We start from the raw sequence: 22,573 nt of genomic DNA, 5'->3' as shown, positions 1-22,573 counted from the left end.
ATACCTATGGATAGATCAACTAAACAGAAAATTAACAAGGAAACACAAACTTTAAACAATACAATAGACCAGTTAGACCTAATTGATATCTATAGGACATTTCATCCCAAAACAATGAATTGCACCTTTTTCTCAAGCACACATGGAACCTTCTCCAGGATAGAACACATCCTGGGTCATAAATCTAGCCTTGGTAAATTCAAAAAAAACTGAAATCATTCCAAGCATCTTTTCTGACCACAATGCAGTAAGATTAGATCCCAATAACAGGAGAAAAACTATTAAAAATTCCAACATATGGAGGATGAACAACACGCTGCTGAATAACCAACAAATCACAGAAGAAATCAAAAAAGAAATCAAATTTGCATAGAAACGAATGAAAATGAAAACACAACAATGCAAAACCTGTGGGACACTGTAAAAGCAATCCTCAGGGGAAAGTTCATAGCAATACAGGCATACCTCAAGAAACAAGAAAAAAGTCAAATAAATAACCTAACTCTACACCTAAAGCAGCTAGAAAAGGACGAAATGAAGAACCCCAGGGTTAGCAGAAGGAAAGAAATCTTAAAAATTAGGGCAGAAATAAATGCAAAAGAAACAAAAGAGACCATAGCAAAAATCAACAAAGGCAAGAGCTGGTTCTTTGAAAGGATAAATAAAATTGACAAACCATTAGCCAGACTCATCAAGAAACAAAGGGGAAAAAAAAAAAAAAAGAAACAAAGGGACAAAAATCAAATCAATAAAATTAGAAATGAAAATGGAGAGATCACAACAGACAACACAGAAGTACAAAGGATCGTAAGAGACTACTATCAGCAATTATATGCCAATAAAATGGACAACATGGAAGAAATGGACAAATTCTTAGAAAAGTACAACTTTCCAAAACTGGACCAGGAAGAAATAGAAAATCTTAACAGACCCATCACAAGCACGGAAATTGAAACTGTAATCAAAAATCTTCCAGCAAACAAAAGCCCAGGTCCAGATGGCTTCACAGCTCAATTCTACCAAAAATTGAGAGAAGAGCTAACACCTATCCTACTCAAACTCTTCCAGAAAGTTGCAGAGGAAGGTAAACTTCCAAACTCATTCTATGAGGCCACCATCACCCTAATACCAAAACCTGACAAAGATGCCACAAAAAAAGAAAACTACAGGCCAATATCACTGATGAACATAGATGCAAAAATCCTTAACAAAATTCTAGCAATCAGAATCCAACAACACATTAAAAAGATCATACACCATGACCAAGTGGGCTTTATCCCAGGGATGCAAGGATTCTTCAATATCCACAAATCAATCAATGTTATACACCACATTAACAAATTGAAAAATAAAAACCATAGGATTATCTCAATAGATGCAGAGAAAGCCTTTGACAAAATTCAACATCCATTTAAGATAAAAAAGAAAACTCTCCAGAAAGCAGGAACAGAAGGAACATACCTCAACATAATAAAAGCTATATATGACAAACCCACTGCAAACATTATCCTCAATGGTGAAAAATTGAAAGCATTTCCTCTAAAGTCAGGAACAAGACAAGGGTGCCCACTTTCACCATTACTATTCAACATGGTTTTGGAAGTTTTGGCCACAGCAATCAGAGCAGAAAAAGAAATAAAAGGAATCCAAACTGGAAAAGAAGAAGTAAAACTCTCACTGTTTGCAGATGACATGATACTCTACATAGAAAACCCTAAAGACTCCATCAGAAAATTACTAGAACTAATCAATGATTACAGTAAAGTTGCAGGATATAAAATCAAAACACAGAAATCCCTTGCACTCCTATACACTAATAATGAGAAAACTGAAAGAGAAATTAAGGAAACAATTCCATTCACCATTGCAACTGAAAGAATAAAATACTTAGGAATAGACCTACCTAAAGAAACTAAAGACCTATATATAGAAAACTATAAAACACTGGTGAAAGAAATCAAAGAGGACGCTAATAGATGGAGAAATACACCATGTTCATGGATTGGAAGAATCGATATAGTGAAAATGAGTATACTACCCAAAGCAATTTATAGATTCAATGCAATCCCTATCAAGCTACCAACGGTATTCTTCACAGAGCTAGAACAAATAATTTCACAATTTGTATGGAAATACAAAAAACCTCGAATAGCCAAAGCGATCTTGAGAAAGAAGAATGGAACTGGAGGAATCAACCTGCCTGACTTCAGGCTCTACTACAAAGCCAGTCATCAAGACAGTATGGTACTGGCACAAAGACAGAAATATAGATCAATGGAACAAAATAGAAAGCCCAGAGATAAATCCACGCACATATGCACACCTTATCTTTGACAAAGGAGGCCAGAATATACAATGGATTAAAGACAATCTCGTTAACAAGTGGTGCTGGGAAAACTGGTCAACCACTTGTAAAAGAATGAAACTAGAACACTTTCTAACACCATACACAAAAATAAACTCAAAATGGATTAAAGATCTAAACGTACGACCAGAAATTATAAAACTCCTAGAGGAGAACATAGGCAAAACACTCTCCAACATACATCACAGCAGGATCCTCTATGACCCACCTCCCAGAATATTGGAAATAAAAGCAAAAATAAACAAATGGGACCTAATTAACCTTAAAGGCTTCTGCACAACAAAGGAAACTATAAGCAAAGTGAAAAGACAGCCTTCAGAATGGGAGAAAATAATAGCAAATGAAGCAACGGACAAACAACTAATCTCAAAAATATACAAGCAACTCCTACAGCTCAACTCCAGAAAAATAAATGACCCAATCAAAAAATGGGCCAAAGAACTAAATAGACATTTCTCCAAAGAAGACATACAGATGGCTAACAAACACATGAAAAGATGCTCAACATCACTCATTATCAGAGAAATGCAAATCAAAACCACTATCAGGTACCATTTCACGCCAATCAGAACGGCTGCCATCCAAAAGTCTACAAGCAATAAATGCTGGAGAGGGTGTGGAGAAAAGGGAACCCTCTTACACTGTTGGTGGGAATGCAAACTAGTACAGCCACTATGGAGACCAGTGTGGAGATTCCTTAAAAAACTGGAAATAGAACTGCCTTATGATCCAGCAATCCCACTGCTGGGCATACACACTGAGGAAACCAGAATTGAAAGAGACACGTGTACCCCAATGTTCATCGCAGCACTGTTTATAATAGCCAGGACACGGAAGCAACCTAGATGTCCATCAGCAGATGAATGGATAAGAAAGCAGTGGTACATATACACAATGGAGTATTACTCAGACATTAAAAAGAATACATTTGAATCAGTTCTAATGAGGTGGATGAAACTGGAGCCTTTTATACAGAGTGAAGCCAGCGAGAAAGAAAAACACCAATACAGTATACTAACGCATATATGGAATTTAGAAAGATGGTAACAATAACCCTGTGTACGAGACAGCAAAAGAGATACTGACATATAGAACAGTCTTTTGGACTCTGTGGGAGAGGGAGAGGGTGAGATGATTTGGGAGAATGGCATTGAAATACGTATAATATCATATATGAAACAAGTCGGCAGTCCAGGTTCGATGCACGATACTGGATGCTTGGGGCTGGTGCACTGGGACGACCCAGAGGGATGGTTTGGGGAGGGAGGAGGGAGGAGGGTTCAGGATGGGGAACACGTGTATGCCTGTGGCGGATTCATTTCGATATATGGCAGAAGCAGTACAATATTGTAAAGTTTAAAAATAAAATTAAATTTAAAAAAATAAAAATAAAAGTTTAACATTTAGAAAACTAAGATCATGGCATTCAGTCCCATCACTTCATGGCAAAAAGATGGGGAAACCATGGAAACAGTGGCTGACTTTATTTTGGGGGGCTCCAAAATCACTGCAGATGGTGATTGCAGCCATGAAATTAAAAGACGCTTACTCCTTGGAAAGTTATGACCAACTGAGACAGCATATTAAAAAGCAGAGACATCACTTTGCCAACAAAGGTCTGTCTAGTCAAGGCTATGGCTTTTCCAGTGGTCATGTATGGATGTGAGAGTTGGACTTAAAGAAAGCTGAGCGCTAAAGAATTGATGCATTTGAACTGTGCTGTTGGAGAAGACTCTTTAGAGACCCTTGGACTGAAGAAGATCTAACCAGTCCATCCTAAAGGAGATCAGTCCTGGGTGTTCATTGGAAGGACTGATGCTGAAGCTGAAACTCCAATACTTTGGCCTCCTGATGCAAAGAGCTGACTCATTTGAAAAGACCCTGATGCTGGGAAAGATTGAGGGCATGGGGAGAAGGGGATGACAGAGGTGAGACAGTTGGATGGCATCACCGACTCATGAGTTTGGGGAGGCTCTGGGAGTTGGTGATGGACAGGGAGGCCTGGCGTGCCGCAGTTCATGCGGTCGCAAAGTGTCGGACACGACTGAGTGACTGGACTGAACCTAACTGAATGTGCTCAGTGCATATAACCACAACAAACAGTTGTTATTTATTGAATGCCCACTGTTTTAAGCACTTTCTATTTACTAATAATAGCCATCATTTGTTGAGTTTTTCTTATGTGCTAGATCCTAAACACATGGCATGAATGAGTCCACATATATTTCTGTAAGGTAGGCAGGATTATTAGCCCACTTTTCCAGGTGAGGAAATTAAGGTCGAGAGAAAACATACCACTTACCAGAAAAAGTTGCCAGTAATAATGGGCAGAGCTAGAATTCAAACCTGGCAGTCTAGTTCCTCAATCTACATTCTTGACCACGACCCTATGTTAAATTATAATGTGTCATTTAGTCCTACAGTAACCCACAAGGATATATATTGGCTTGCCTACTTTAGAAATTAACAAAATGAAATCCACAGAAGATAGGAAAGACCTTCAGTCACAGATATGGTGAAGTGGCAATGCTCAACTTCATACCCAGGTCCATCAGACTCCATTAAACATTATTTTATATGCTTGTGCTCTTGAGTTCAACACAACTACCTCTGGAAGCTTATTATGGGAATTAAATAAGACCACCCATGTGTTTTATACATGCTAATATACTATACTGAATGTTGGATTGAATTGCCTGTGAGCACACCGTTCAGTCATCACTATGCCTATTAGCATTAGACAAATAGTCTCTAAATTGCAATCCTGTATGTCTATCGGTCTGTTTGTTGATTTTAAACTGTAATAGTTTATGTATAAGTTACATACGTGCATTATTATACTAATATATCTTCAGTCTGCCACATATTAGCTAATTGCTCCTGGCAGCTTCTTATCCTATCTGTGCTTCAGCTTCCTCATTTTTAAATAGGGACAATAGTATTTATATGAGGTGTTGTGAGAGTTAAAGTAACTAATAGAAGTAGAGCATTTGTAACAGTACCTGGTACATAAATAAAATGCATAAACAATAAAATGCATAAAATAATATGATTGTGCATAAGAAAATATACAAAAATAAACTTTAAATAAGAAATGAGTTAAATTTTATTTTAGTGTACTGATTAATTATATAAACTTTTCTGCCTTACCCTAAAGTTTTACTAATATCACTAATTTTAGCAAGGAAGTATGATTGAACAAGTACCACTGCTTTTTATGTCTGGATATAACATTTTGTCACATAGCTATTTGATAGCCTGGTTCTAAGTAATACTGCAGTGGGCTGCCATGCCTTTCTCCGGGGGATCTTCCCAACCCAGGAATCGAACCCAGGTCTCCCACACTGCAGGCAGATTCTTTACAGTCTGAGCCACCAGGGAAGCTACTGGAGTGGGTAGCCTATCCCTTCTCCAGGGGATGTTCCTGACCAAGGAACTGAACTGGGGTCTCCTGCATTGCAGGCAGATTCTTTACCAGCTGAGCTGCCAGGGAACCCTGATTTTAGCAACGAAGTATGACTGAACATGTGCCACTGCTTTTTAAAGCCTGGATATGACATTTTGTGACACAGTGATTTGATGGCCTGGTTCTAAACTTACTTTGGTTTTTCATTGTAGTGGTTGCCTAGTTGAAAAATATACTTCACAAAGTAATACAGGTGCTTATGGAAAAGCATATTCATATACAAGTCTTATGTTTGATCAATAAATTTCCATCTTCTATAACGTTAATCTCTTTCCTTAACAAATTAAAGGAAGGTATGTAATAGTTATATTTTTACAGATGATCTTAAAACCTACCTAAAGGCTTCATTTGGACCGTTTTTTAACAAATTAGAAAATTCACTTTCAAAGTATTTTTAATATTGACATATAAGAGTTGTACAGGTAAAATACATCAGTCTTAATCTCAGGAACAAAAATCACATAGTGATGAAAATATCTTTAAACAGGCACTTTCAAAATTCTTTCTCCAAACCATGAGTTTTCTTCAAAGGCCATTATTTCCTCATTTATTACCAAAAATATCACTTTCATTTCAAAAAGATTGATTAAGTATGTATATTTTCTCAAAAAAAAATGCTGCTAGATAACACATCACCAATAGCCATTGTTTTTAGCTCATGATATATCTGAGAAAAAGTTCAAACCAGGATGGAGCATGCTATTTTTCCATTTTTCCGTTGTTCTTATTATTGACTTGAATTATTAGGACCGTCTTGACCAGCAGTTTCTTTCCAGAAAATATTTTAAGTCACTTATACATTTTAAGAGTGTTAATTTATCATACTCAGTAATAGTGTATAAATCCATTTCACCAAGAACATGCAAACTACAATACGTCACTGGAAGTTCAGAATGAGGTAGGTGCCACCAACTCTAAGTTACAGAGCTCCCATTCCTCTTGCAGACCATGTGATGCAGAATGCTCTACTTGAGTGATGAGTGATGGAAGCAGTATCAATCACATATTCACTACTAGCAAAGTTTAGTGTATTTCTCTTTTCTCAAGATAAAATCTTAATAGAGTTTGGAGTTCTAATATCTGGTGACTCAGTGTACAGTATCCACCTGCTGATGCAAGAGATGCTAGTTCGACCCCTGGGCAGGCAAGATCCCCAGGAGAAGGAAATAGCACTGGGAAATCCCATGGACGGAGGAGCTCGGCAGGCTACATTCCATGGGGCTGCCAAAGAGTCAGACACAACTTAGCGACTAAACAACAACAACAAAATATTTTCTTCAGGCATCTTAAGGGACAGTCTTGCACTTCCCTAGAATGCACACACCATAATTCGGAAGTGACAGCACGAAGCTGGCTCATGTCAACAGTGCCACTGCATGGTCATCAGAGAGTAGCATGAGTCCTATTTTTGCCTCAGACCTCTATTCTTCCCATTAAGGGCACTCAAGCACTCACAGCTTTTCTCTTTCTATTCTTCACTATCCTTATTATCAAACTCAAATATATTAACACACAGGCACACTTTTAAACTCCATCTCTCGTTTCATTCTTATATCTCTCCTCCATGAATCTTCCTCTCCCCCACGCTTATTTTTCTGTGAACTGAAAAATTAATCATTCCTTAGATGCATAAAGATAGTCATTAGTCATATGCCAAAGATAGAAACTCTCCATTTTCATCTAAAATTAAACAATGAAAAGTAAAATGTTAGTCTCTCAGTCGTGTCCCACTCTCTGAGACCCCATGGACTATAGCCTGCCAGGGTCCTCTGTCCATGGACTTCTCCAGGCAAGAATGCTAGAGTGGGTTTTAACCACAGATATATAAACATATACATGCAAAGACACACACACTCACACATACATATGCATTGTTGTTGGCCAGTCACTAAGTCCTGTTGGACTCATTGTGACCCCATGGACTGTAGCACACCAGATTCCCTGCCCTTCGCTATAATACATGCATTTTATAAATATATTTAATATGCAGTTAAGATTTCAACCTATGACTTCTGGGGATACGCACACAGCAGTAGTCATGGTAAATTCTAGAAACAACACTTTTTTAACCACAGACATATAAACATAGATATGCACATACACATATACTCACTCCCTGGAGCTCAGATGGTGAAGAATCCACCTGCAACCTGGGAGACCTGAGTTCAATCCCTGGGTAGGGGAGATCCCCCTGGAGGAAGGCATGGCAACCCACTCCAGTATTCTGGCCTGGAGAATCCCCACGAACAGAAGAGCCTGGCAGTCTACAGTACAAGGGGTCGCAGAGAGTCAGACATGACTGAGCAACTAAGCACAGCACACATACACACTTAAAATTGCACACATATATAAGTAATACACAAAGTAAGTGCCAGACGGTCAGGACCACATGGCTACGAGCAGAAGCGCTGGACACGCAAAGCGCTTACCTGCCCTGGGATCTGAGGGAGACACGTCTTGCTGGAACTGTTTCAAGGTGTTTAGCAAGTTGAGAGCGATGCTTGAGAAGAAACTGCTAATCTTCCAAGCAAGAAGGTTCTTGGGAAGGGCTCCAGAGGCCTTTGTCCAGTCTGACAGGTCTCTGAGGGTCCTAGTGGAAAATCAGACAGTAAGAAGCGATTTGTGACAGGGGCTGTTGTCTCAGTCCAAGTCGCCGAGGCAACAGCCCACGGCCTGGCCAAAGGACACAGCGAAACCCCAGCGGAAATGCTATAGTTCCCACACAGACCATCAATATCTCCTGAACATCCAGAGGGTGTGACCACAGGTTGACCCTGGAGCTGGTCCAGACAATGAGGCTCCTCACCCTCCTCTAGCTTTAAAATGTACGCCCACAGGTCCTTCCCTGTGGAAGGGAGCCATTTTCAAGGAGGTAGTTTTGAGAGATTGGGGTGATGTTGAGACCCTTTGAATTGTTCAAACTTCTCTATAAAGTTGAGATTTTGAAGAGCAGGGGAGGAGATCTACTCGCAAGGGTGAGCAAGTAGCATGTGATCATCACTTGTATAAATAAAAAGATTTGCAGGTGAAATCCTGCTGTTGTTTAGTTGCTGTGTCTGACTCTTTTGTGACCACATGGACTATGTAGTCCACCAGGCTCCTCTGTCCATGGGATTTCCCAGGCAAGAACACCAGGTCCATTAAACATAGTGCTTGGCACAATTATGCTCGTGACTTGGATAAGTTAGGACCTTATCCAAGTGACCCAGTGATTCCCAGATACTATTTCAAAACTTAATAAGTGATTTCCATGTGCCAGTTTCTGTTCAAACTCCTTTAATCCTCACAAGAAGCTGGTGAGGTAAATACTATCAGGATTATGATTTTACCAGTGGAAAAAAAAAGTACAGGGAGATCAAGTGACTTTCTTGAAGTTGCACAGCTAAAAAGTAGCTGGGAGAGCACTATGGACCCAAACAGTCCACCCCTGTAGCCTGGACCCTCTCAGCTATAGTGCCTACAACTTTACACCTTATCAGTGCATTCCTTTAAAGCAGGAACCACTTTCTTCCTTTTTGGACCCCTCTCAAACTGGGTTTAGAATGTCCTCATAATCCCATGAAAACAGAAACACCTCAGAGAAATGTGAAATATTGAGTGCTAATAGCACTGCATGTGCTGTGCTTATTCTGATTTTATTCAAATAGAAAGTGGAACTGCAAAAGAAAATCAAGTGCTAAGAAAGGTAACTCCAGGCACCATGTCTGGCTCACCCTGCGGCATTCTATCCATGCATATGGTAACCAACAGGAAAATAAACGGGCCCGAATCGTTACCCCAGAGGTATATGGTATGTAAGCACGAAGAATTATTTTATTCTGCTCTGGGGCCCATTTTATACTCAACTCTTCATTTCTCCACCTCCTTATGAGCCTGTGCTGCAGAAGCTATCCCCAAGTGGAAGTGCTCATTTTCCCCACTTATCTGAGGGGCCAACAGGTCAAGATAACACGTTGTACTGAGAAGTGATTGGGTCCTTCCAAGATTTACATGTCTTCAGAGTAATAGGTCCAGAGGACCCCTGACTCCTGCCAGGACCTGAGCATAACACCCGTTCCAGTGTCTCCCCACAGCCTGGAGACTTCCCTTCCCCACCAGACTGAAGCTCCATGAAGACAGAAGCACATTTACTCTCTTTGCTGTCATAGCCCCAGCACACAGCTCAGAGCCTCTCCTGTCAGGTATTCTCAATAAATACCCAGTGGACATAAAGTCTGCTTCTAGCCCGTGGTGCAGATGAAGATGTTTTTGTCCCCCAAGGGACACCGGACAGTGTCTAGAGAAGGTTTTGTCATCACACCTCGTGAGGAGGGGGTGGAGAAGAGAGGCACTGCGGTCTGCCCGGTAGAGGTCAGGGATGCTGGGAAAGCCTAGGATGCACAGGACAGCCTCCATAACAAAGAATTTCTCAAGGTATCAACCCTGCTGAGGCTGACAATCTCTGTTCTAATCCACTGAATCCCTCTGATTAATGAAAAAACTGAGAACTGAAGAGATGATATTTCTGACTCAATCTTGCCCACCAGAACAGTGGCAGAGTCAGACCCGGGGCCTGACTCCCAGATCAGGCTCGTGTCCTCACTGATTAATACTCCAGAAATCAGGACAAGTCTCTTCAGAGCACTGGTGTGGTTGCTCAGGCCAAACAAACTCATGCTAAAAAGACAATCTTAGATTATAGCATGATTCCCTGCTATTTTCATTAAAAAACAACAACAACAAAAAACCCCTACATAGCTTATTTTACTACACTGTGGAGACATTGGTTTTTTATCACTCATTTTTCTAAAGATGGGTTAATAGCTGGTTGTGTGCTGTGCTAAGTTGCTTCAGCTGTGTCTGACTCTTTGTGACCCCATGGACCATAGCTCACCAGGCTCCTCTGCCACCTGGGAAGCCCAATGGGTGGTTAAAGCGTGAAAAATTAAAGACAAGAAGGTGACTCCTGAGCTCTTTCTCTCTCATTCTCTTTAAAGAGAAACAAATGGAGAAGAGTTAAATCTGCTAACTTTTAACAGAAGTTGCACTATTAACTTTTGTATTTTTCAAACTCTAAGCAACACGACCTGAGCTCAAGCATCTCCTGAAGCTGCTGACCATCCCCCTGGCTGCCTTGTTTTCACAAGTGCTCTCAGGCTCCAGGAGGAGGCAGAGTGGAAGACAAGCAGAAGCTAAACCTTAGGGTCTAGACACCTCTGCCACTTACTCGGGCAAACTCAAGAGCCTCTCTGAAACTGAATTTTCTTATGAAAATGGAAAATTTATAAAGGATGTATAGAACAGTGTTTTGGACTCTGTGGGAGAGGAATGGGGGATGATTTGGGAGAATGGCATTGAAACATGTATAATATCATATAAGAAACGAGTTGCCAGTCCAGGTTAGATGCAGGATGCAGGAGGCTTGGGGCTGGTGCACTGGGATGACCCAGAGGGATGGATTGGGGAGGGAGGTGGGAGGGGGTTTAGGATGGGGAACACGTGTACACCCGTGGCAGATGCATGTTGATGTATGGCAAAACTAATACAATATTGTAAAGTAAAAAACAAATAAATAAATAAAAGAACCAAACAAATAAAAAAAAAGAATAAAAAAGGAAAAACAATTATAGGGATATTTTAAAAAATGTAAAGATGAATCAAGTTTCTCCTGAAAAGACTGAGCACTTACTTGGTAAAGAGAACAGATGTCTGCTTTTAACTGTCAACAGAGCTTTTACTTTTTTTCTTCCTTTTCATCCTTCAAAAGACTAAAAACACCAAGCCAAGAATTAATAGCTAAAATATATTCCTCCCCGTCCTCTCCCTCTCCAGTCAGTAACGCTAAATTCTTCAGGCACTAGAACATGATATTGAACAGTTTGCTCTGGGAGCTAACCTGATGACTTTTGTCTGTTACCGGCTCCATAGATCTGTTAACACTGATTATCTAGTGTGGATTTGTTATTGCACTAGACATTCCCTGGTGGCTCAGACAGTAAAGAGTCTGCCTGTGGTGCAGGAGACCAGGGTTCAATCCCTGGGTCGGGAAGCTGCCCTGGAGAAGAAAATGGTGACCCACTCCAGTATTCTTGCCTGGAAAACCCCATGGGTGGAGGAGTTTGGCAGGCTACAGACCATGGGGTCACAAAGAGTCAGACACGACTCAGTGACTTCACTTTCACTTTAGACATTCACAAGGAGGGAGGGAGGGACCGACAGGAAAGACTCTGATCGATACCCTGCTCTCAGGAAACTCACAGTTTAGTGAAGAGACAAGATGAGAGCACATACAATCCAAAACCACGAACAACGGGGTGCATGCATGTCTGAGACAGATAATTCTTCCACACTTTCAAACATCAGATTCCACTTGTGCCTGGGTGCATGTGCTAACTAACGTTAGTTCAGTTCAGTTCAGATCAGTCGCTCAGTCGTGTCGACTCTTTGCGACCCCATGAATTGCAGCACACCAGGCCTCCCTGTCCATCACCAACACCCGGAGTTCACTCAAACTCACATCCACCGAGTTGGTGATGCCATCCAGCCACCTCACCCTCTGTCGTCCGCATTCCAGCCATCTCATCCTCTGTCGTCCCCTTCTCCTACTGCCCCCAATCCCTCCCAGCATCAGTCTTTTCCAATGAGTAACGTTAGACACCCTTCAAACATCACTTGCTGCGGGACACATGCACTGACGTTAGATACCTCCTCAGACAGCACTTGCGGTTGGGCGCATGCGCTGACGTTAGACAGCCTTCAGGATTCCTAGCCGTTGGGCATTACGGGCTGTTGGGCGCATGCGCTGACATTAGACACCCTGTCTTTGCCTTTGGGACTCACGGGCTGGGGGGGGTTGGGCGCCTGCGCTGACGTTAGACACCCTTCAGGAGTCTTTGCCTTTGGGAATCACTGGCTGTTGGGCGCATGCGCTGCCGTTAGACACCCTTCAGGAGTCTTGGCCCTGGGGAATGACGGCGGGGGGGGGGTTGGGTGCATGCGCTGACGTTACACACAGCCTCAAACGTCACTTGCGGTTTGGCCAATGCGCTGACCTTAGACACCCTTAAGGATCACGGGCGGGCGGTTGGGCATCACTAGCGGTTGGGCATCACTAGTGGCTGGGCATCACTAGCGGTTGGGCACATGCACTGGAGTTAGACACCCTTCAAGGATGAATAGCATTCAAGGAGAGTTTTCAGGGAGGAACACATTTCAGCAGGAGACAAGAGCCAGGTTCCAGAAAGTAGAGAGCATTGGAATTTAAGAAAAATGCTTTCCCAGGAGGGCAGGCTCTGCAAAGGGGCTTAATGGGACTGAAGATAAAAGCAAACAGGCTTAGAAAAGAGAAATGTACCTATTTTGTTTTTTTTTTTAATGTATTCCGTATTATTTTATTTATCCCCTACGCAGATGAGAACTGCTCAAGATTTTGGAGCAGTAAGGGATACAAACTGAGAAATGTGCTTTCCAGACGGTTCTTTGGCAACTCTAGGAAGAATAGATGAGTCGATTGGTTCAGGGCAGGGAAGAGACTAAAAGCAGAGTGAAGCTAACTAAGACCAGTTCATTTTCTCCTTGGTTTGAATTAAAAGTAGGGTCTGATGTTTGGAAGGGGTCTTAAAGGTCACTTGGTGCAGCCTTGGACCCTGTGCCGGACAGTAATGGGAGACACAGAAATGACCCAAGGGGTTAGTGAAGAGCTCAGCTCCACAGCAGACAGAGAGGTGCAGGGGAAAGACCTCAGGCCTGGGCACCCGTCTCTCCTGCCCAGTGAGCAGAGCAACCTCAGGCAGGATACTTTCTGGGTCTTGGTGCCTTTCTCTGTGAATATTAACTTTCAACGGACAGAGATGTAGTGATAACAAAATTATATCTCCTACCCACTGTAGCCTGGGCTACCTAAGTGGCGCTGGTAGTAAAGAACCCGCCTGCCAACACACGAGACATAGAAGACGCGGATTTGATCTTTCAGTCAGGAAGAGACCCTAGAGTAGGGCATGGCAACCCCCTCTAGCGTTCTTGCCTGGAGAATCCCATGGACAGAGGAGCTAGGAAGGCTGCAGTCTACAGGATTGCACAGACTCAGACACAACTGAAGTGACAGCACACACACCCACTGTGGCCTAGCACGGGGTACACACACCACCTCTTGGTTGCAGCCAAAATCTTCCTCCTTTTTTCACTCATCCATAGGACCAAATTTCATCTCCTAAAAACACACAGGGCATGTTTGATACCAATTTCCTAAGACAAATACTAGAAGATAGAAACCATGTTGCCACAAGTCTTACTTTTGCTAAAGAACATTAAATATCACCCTCCTCAGATAACATATTTTCCCAAGCACTTATCTTTGCAATTCCTAATACATGCACTGTGATGCCTAAAATGGTCTTTAAAATAAAACCATATTCCTGTGTATGGTGAGGGTTAGGCTCTCACTAATGCAGTTCTGAGTATTTTACTCCTACAGAGTGAGTTCATTTGGCCAGGAGGAAGAGAGGGGCTCTGTTGCTGACCTCTAGAGACTTCTGAACCCTTTGGCATTCCTCCACATGCTAGTCTGACAAATTCTCAAGTGTACTCTAGGACAAGGCATTAGGAGAAAAAAAAAATGAGAACCACTGGTTTAAGACACATGTATCAGTGTTTGGCTGACTACCCAAAATAAATTACGATTAACAAGATTAAAATAACTTCAACACTTCATGTTAAAGAGGCAGGGATAAGCTCTCTCTAAGGCAGTGCATAAAAGGGCAGAGCAGTTTTCAGTACAAGCAGCCTGGTCTTGGGACCCTTGGCCTCCCATAGCTGGAAAGAAATAAAAGAGGAGGGAGCACGTCATGCCTGTCCCATCAGTGTGGAGAACAGACTTCTGCTTTTGAAAACGGGAGTCTCTCTTCCCTGACTCCACGGCCCACAGCAAACACACTCAGCAACATGCATTATTGACCCCTCACTCTGGACCAGGTTCTGTGTGAGGTCTTACAGATGGTAAGGTGATTAAACCATCACTGTTGCTCTCAAGCAGCTGGAAGTCTGACTGAGGAGACTGTTAGAGAACAAGTAAGACTAAGCCAATATAACCTAGTACATGTAACAAGGATAAGCAGAACCTAGATTTTGTACTTAAGGTCTAAGCAGGGGGCCAGAACAGCTGTTAAGAGCTAGGGTGGAGATTTCATTCAAAGTGCCATTGGCAGTAGCAAGCAGTCACGGACAGCTCAAAACTAAAATTTCACAAGGATTTCACCAGGCTGAAAGATCAGGCAGGGAATTCCAGGCCAATGGAATAACATGCCCAAAAGCTGACTGGTGGGAAAGCCCAAAGATTATCAAGGAAAAGGCAAATATACCTATGGGATTTAAAATCCCTAAATCATGTGGAGTCAAAGAAAGGCTTTTAACCACGGAAATTACACAAGAGATTACAGTGGAATCCTCCAGAACCGTGTAGAGAAGGAGGTGGAGGAGCGACTCCAGAGTCAGGGAGAGCTGTTAGAAGACATGAGACCAGGTCACAGATGGAGCCCTGGATTAGGACAGTGTCTTTAGGGATAGAGAAGAGATGGTGGGTTTGGTAGATATTTTGGACATGTAGCCAAATCAAGATGTACCACATTCTTGAGTAAATATTTGACCATGACGCTGTGCTACTGTTGAGGGCCCAACAATTAAAGCAAAGGACGGGTCCTAATATCTTCCAGCACAGACACAGATGAACTACTGTGAAAGAGAGCCACCTTATTGAGGCATTTGTGCTGTGCAAAGATGCCAGGAGAAAATTAAATACTTTATTTCCCTATGTATTTATGAAGCACTTCACTCATCCCAAATTCTCATTTACTGACAGGCACCGTAATACACTCCCTACATACATAATCTCATTTACTATCTTAAAAAAGGCTAGTGCACTGGGACGACCCAGAGGGATGGTATGGGGAAGGAGGAGAGAGGAGGGTTCAGGATGGCGAACACATGTATATCTGTGGTGGATTCATTTTGATATTTGGCAAAACTAATACAATTTGTAAAGTTTAAAAATAAAATTAAATTAAAAAAAAGAAAGTAAAAAAAAAGGTACTATATGCAAAGCAACAAATTAACTTTGCTGTGAAAAAAAAAAGATGAAAAAAAAAAAAGCTTTTAAAAGCAAGTTTTATTATTGTACATATTTATAAACAATAAAGCCTAGTTTTATTGTTTAAGTACCTTACCCAAAGTCACAGTTAATACACTGCTGGCTTACACATACAGAGGAGCATAGCAAGAAAGTATTTCATCAAATATTAAATTGAATTTTAAAATCTCTGCATCCCAGAAGTTTATGTGGCCCAGTCTCTGACCATTAAATAAATCCCCAAAGGAGATAGTTTCTTTCATACATTGCTGGTGGAAATGAAAATCGGTGTGCTCCATCTGGAAGGGAATTTGGAGATAGTTAACAAAATTTCATACACACCGACCTTTTGACTCAGCAATTTCACTTCTAATCCAGCAGGTACACCTTCAAAAATATGAAAGTAAATGTGAACATTTCTTCAGCATTGCTTGCATATGCAAAATACTGGAAACAACCTAAATGTCCATAAATTGAAGAGTTACTGAATAAACTATACTCCATCCATACACTGAATGGTAGTTAGCCGTTAAAAAAGAGAGGTGTGTGGGGGGCAGGGGGGACAATTTCCCCAAATTGGTATGGAATGACTTTAATGATCTGATTTTTAAGTGAAAAAGAGCTGTCTAAACTGTTTTCTGTAGAGTATGTTATAGCAAGAATCCTGTTAGGTCATTTTAGCCAGATCCCCTTTTTCTCCCCGTAATGTTTTCTCACCCACTGCCTTAGTCTCTGGCTATAAATCCCCATTGGTCCAGGTTGTACACAGAGTTGAGCCCAATCTCATGACTCCACTGTAAAATCCCACTACAGTGGTCCCTCCACCTACCATGATGGTCCTGAACAAAGTCTGCCTTACCATCTGTAACACACATCATGGAGTATTTTTTTCTTTAAGATTAGCAAATTTGTTTTTGGTGCAAGACTGTGAGTTAGAAATTCGGAAACTAGTTTACGTGTATACTTGGATTACAGTAAGTAAATCTGTGGTGAAAAATGTGGGCCAAGTTTCTCCCAGTCAGAGAAAGGAGCTATAAATAAGGAAAGAAAGTGACAATAAATCCACTCATGTGGGACTGGGATTAGGACTATTAGTATGAACTCATAGTTGTAATATGTGTGTGCGTAAATAGATACAGAAATGAATATATATGTATATTTTTCATTAGTAAATAAATCATTTCATAGCTATCTTTGCTGAGAAATCCTAGAAGCAGTAACATATCAGTAGCAATAACTATAAGTAGTGCCCATCTTTTGGTTTATAAATATCATTATTGGATAAAAGGAAATAGAGATCCTTAAAGATATAGGAAATTGGAGGACAGAAGCATTAAAAATTATATGTGTAAGATGAGCCTGGAATATTTATGGAACCAAAAATTAAGAAGGAAATGTTCAACAAATGATGTGAACATGTAGAGAAAGACACATGGACTAAATTGAATAAGCTCCCACTGACTAAATCTGGGACAGTTTGAGCAACAACATAAATACAAGTATAGTAATGGGTTATAACCCACAGACTAAAAGTATGAAAGGAGAAATTAACAATAACACAATAACAGTGGGAGACTTTAATACCCCACTCACACCTATGGATAGATCAACTAAACAGAAAATTAACAAGGAAACACAAACTTTAAACAATACAATAGACCAGTTAGACCTAATTGATATCTATAGGACATTTCATCCCAAAACAATGAATCTCACCTTCTTCTCAAGCGCACATGGAACCTTCTCCAGGATAGATCACATCCTGGGCCATAAATCTAGCCTTGGTAAATTCAAAAAAATAGAAATCATTCCAAGCATCTTTTCTGACCACAATGCAGTAAGATTAGATCTCAATTACAGGAGAAAAACTATTAAAAATTCCAACATATGGAGGATGAACAACACCCTGCTGAATAACCAACAAATCACAGAAGAAATCAAAAAAGAAATCAAAATTTGCATAGAAACTAATGAAAATGAAAACACAACAACTCAAAACCTGTGGGACACTTTAAAAGCAGTCCTAAGGGGAAAGTTCATAGCCATACAGGCATACCTCAAGAAACAAGAAAAAAGTCAAATAAATAACCTAACCCTACACCTAAAGCAACTAGAAAAGGAAGAAATGAAGAACCCCAGGGTTAGTAGAAGGAAAGAAATCTTAAAAATTAGGGCAGAAATAAATGCAAAAGAAACAAAAGAGACCATAGCAAAAATCAACAAAGCCAAGAGCTGGTTCTTTGAAAGGATAAATAAAATTGACAAACCATTAGCCAGACTCATCAAGAAACAAAGGGACAAAAATCAAATCAATAAAATTAGAAATGAAAATGGAGAGATCACAACAGACAACACAGAAGTACAAAGGATCGTAAGAGACTACTATCAGCAATTATATGCCAATAAAATGGACAACGTGGAAGAAATGGACAAATTCTTAGAAAAGTACAACTTTCCAAAACTGAATGAGGAAGAAATAGAAAATCTTAACAGACCCATCACAAGCACGGAAATTGAAACTGTAATCAAAAATCTTCCAGCAAACAAAAGCCCAGGTCCAGATGGCTTCACAGCTCAATTCTACCAAAAATTGAGAGAAGAGCTAACCCCAATCCTACTCAAACTCTTCCAGAAAATTGCAGAGGAAGGTAAACTTCCAAACTCATTCTATGAGGCCACCATCACCCTAATACCAAAACCTGACAAAGATGCCACAAAAAAAGAAAACTACAGGCCAATATCACTGATGAACATAGATGCAAAAATCCTTAACAAAATTCTAGCAATCAGAATCCAACAACACATTAAAAAGATCATACACCATGACCAAGTGGGCTTTATCCCAGGGATGCAAGGATTCTTCAATATCCGCAAATCAATCAATGTTATACACCACATTAACAAATTGAAAAATAAAAACCATAGGATTATCTCAATAGATGCAGAGAAAGCCTTTGACAAAATTCAACATCTATGATAAGAACTCTCCAGAAAGCAGGAATAGAAGGAACATACCTCAACATAATAAAAGCTATATATGACAAACCCACAGCAAACATTATCCTCAATGGTGAAAAATTGAAAGCATTTCCTCTAAAGTCAGGAACAAGACAAGGGTGCCCACTTTCACCATTACTATTCAACATAGTTTTGGAAGATTTGGCCACAGCAATCAGAGCAGAAAAAGAAATAAAAGGAATCCAAACTGGAAAAGAAGAAGTAAAACTCTCACTGTTTGCAGATGACATGATCCTTTACATAGAAAACCCTAAAGACTCCACCAGAAAATTACTAGAACTAATCAATGATTATAGTAAAGTTGCAGGATATAAAATCAACACACAGAAATCCCTTGCACTCCTATACACTAATAATGAGAAAACTGAAAGAGAAATTAAGGAAACAATTCCATTCATCATTGCAACTGAAAGAATAAAATACTTAGGAATAGACCTACCTAAAGAAACTAAAGACCTATATATAGAAAACTATAAAACACTGGTGAAAGAAATCAAAGAGGACACTAATAGATGGAGAAATACACCATGTTCATGGACTGGAAGAATCGATATAGTGAAAATGAGTATACTACCCAAAGCAATTTATAGATTCAATGCAATCCCTATCAAGCTACCAATGGTATTCTTCACAGAGCTAGCACAAATAATTTCACAATTTGTATGGAAATACAAAAAACCTCGAATAGCCAAAGCGATCTTGAGAAAGAAGAATGGAACTGGAGGAATCAACCTACCTGACTTCAGGCTCTATTACAAAGCCACAGTTATCAAGACAGTATAGTACTGGCAGAAAGACAGAAATATTGATCAATGGAACAAAATAGAAAGCCCAGAGATAAATCCACGCACATATGGACACCTTATCTTTGACAAAGGAGGCAAGAGTATACAATGGATTAAAGACAATCTCTTGAATAAGTGGTGCTGGGAAAACTGGTCAACCACTTGTAAAAGAATGAAACTAGAACACTTTCTAACACCATACACAAAAATAAACTCAAAATGGATTAAAGATCTAAACGTAAGACCAGAAACTATAAAACTCCTAGAGGAGAACATAGGCAAAACACTCTCCGACATACATCACAGCAGGATCCTCTATGACCCACCTCCCAGAATATTGGAAATAAAAGCAAAAATAAACAAATGGGACCTAATTAACCTTAAAGGCTTCTGCACATCAAAGGAAACTATTAGCAAGGTGAAAAGGCAGCCTTCAGAATGGGAGAAAATAATAGCAAATGAAGCAACTGACAAACAACTAATCTCAAAAATATACAAGCAACTCCTACAGCTCAACTCCAGAAAAATAAATGACCCAATCAAAAAATGGGCCAAAGAACTAAATAGACATTTCTCCAAAGAAGACATACAGATGGCTAACAAACACATGAAAAGATGCTCAACATCACTCATTATCAGAGAAATGCAAATCAAAACCACTATCAGGTACCATTTCACGCCAATCAGAACGGCTGCCATCCAAAAGTCTACAAGCAATAAATGCTGGAGAGGGTGTGGAGAAAAGGGAACCCTCTTACACTGTTGGTGGGAATGCAAGTTAATACAGCCACTATGGAGACCAGTGTGGAGATTCCTTAAAAAACTGGAAATAGAACTGCCTTATGATCCAGCAATCCCACTGCTGGGCATACACACTGAGGAAACCAGAATTGAAAGAGACACGTGTACCCCAATGTTCATCGCAGCACTGTTTATAATAGCCAGGACACGGAAGCAACCTAGATGTCCATCAGCAGATGAATGGATAAGAAAGCAGTGGTACATATACACAATGGAGTATTACTCAGACATTAAAAAGAATACATTTCAATCAGTTCTAATGAGATGGAGGAAACTGGAACCTATTATACAGAGTGAAGTAAGCCAGAAAGAAAAACACCAATACAGTCTACTAACGCATATATGGAATTTAGAAAGATGGTAACAATAACCCTGTGTACGAGACAGCAAAAGAGACATCGATGTATAGATCAGTCTTATGGACTCTGTGGGAGAGGGAGGGGGTGGGGAGATTTGGGAGAATAGCATTGAAACATGTATAATATCATGTATAAAACAGTCGCCAGTCCAGCTTCGATGCACGGTACTGGATGCTTGGGGCTGGTGCACTGGGACGACCCAGAGGGAGGGAGGGGAGGGAGGAGGGAGGAGGGTTCAGGATGGGGAATTCAGGTATACCTGTGGTGGATTCATTTCAATATTTGGCAAAACTAATACAATATTGTAAAGTTTAAAAATAAAATAAAATTTAAAAAAATATCCATGAATCCATACTAATACAAAAAATAAATGAATAATAAGTGGGGATGAAGGACTTGCTCTTCCTTACAGTATAATTCAGTTAATAATTTTATAAGGAATGATGAATATTAAAAATGACCATTAGAAAACACCACAGTGAACACTGATGCAGAGAAGTAATCATTGAAGGATGCTAAAGTTAATGGGCAAAAGTGAGATGAGAAACAGGGTATTTGAATAGTCTGAAAGTATCTCCCCACAAGATATTTATTCATGACAAATGCGAAAACACATTTACAGTGGATAATTCTATCATTCAGCACCTTAACCAAGTGATCAAAATCGATATCATTAGTGGCACAAACTGCACTCATGCACCTTCTGAAGTGACGCACAGACAAGGATAAAGGTCATAACATCACTTCAGTAGTGATCTTGCCAAAAATGCTTTATCCCTTCTAATCAGACAAATCCAGGCTGAGAGGCACTTGTTAAGGTAACTAGTAGATTGTTGTTGTTTAGTTGCTAAGTCGTGTCCAACTCTTTGCAACCCCATGGACTGTATCCCATCAGCCTCCTCTGTGCATGGATTCCCCCAGGCAAGAGTACTGGAGTGGGTTGCCATGTCCCTCTCCAAGGAGATCTTCCCAACGCAGGTATCAAAGCCACATCCCCTGCATTGGTAGGTGGATTTTTTAGCACTGAGCCAGCTGCTGCTGCTGCTAAGTCACTTCAGTCGTGTCCGACTCTGTGTGACTCCATAGACGGCAGCCCACCAGGCTCCCCCGTCCCTGGGATTCTCCAGGCAAGAACACCGGAGTGGCTTGCCATTTCCTTCTCCAATGCATGAAAGTGAAAAGTGAAAGGGAAGTCACTCAGTCGTATCCGACTCTTCGCGACCCCATGGACTGCAGCCTACCAGGCTCCTCCATCCATGGGATTTTCCAGGCAAGAGTACTGAAGTGGGGTGCCATCGCCTTCTCCAACTGAGCCAGCAGGGAAGCCCAATAAGCACTAGATAGTATTTCTCAAAAGTGTCAAGGTCATCATGAAAAAGGAAAGAAAGAAGGAAGGAGGAGGCAAGAAAGGAAAGGCAGAAAAGAAAGTAACAAAAGACCAAAGATTTCACAGATTGGGCACACTAAGAAGATAGATAACCAAATTAATCAAGAAGTCTAAACTGGATCCTAGACTGCAAAAAGGACTGATCCAGTCTAGTTGAACAACTGATAAAATTCAAATATTGTCTATAATAACTACTTTCTCAGTGTTAGGTTCCTGATTTTAATCATTGTAATATATAAGATATTCACATTAGTAGAAGCTGGTTGAAGGCATGTCAGACTTTTGTATTATTT

This window comes from Bos javanicus, chromosome 14 (genome assembly GCF_032452875.1).
Source record: "Bos javanicus breed banteng chromosome 14, ARS-OSU_banteng_1.0, whole genome shotgun sequence".
Classification (NCBI taxonomy): domain Eukaryota; kingdom Metazoa; phylum Chordata; class Mammalia; order Artiodactyla; family Bovidae; genus Bos; species Bos javanicus.
This window is presented reverse-complemented; position numbering follows the sequence as displayed.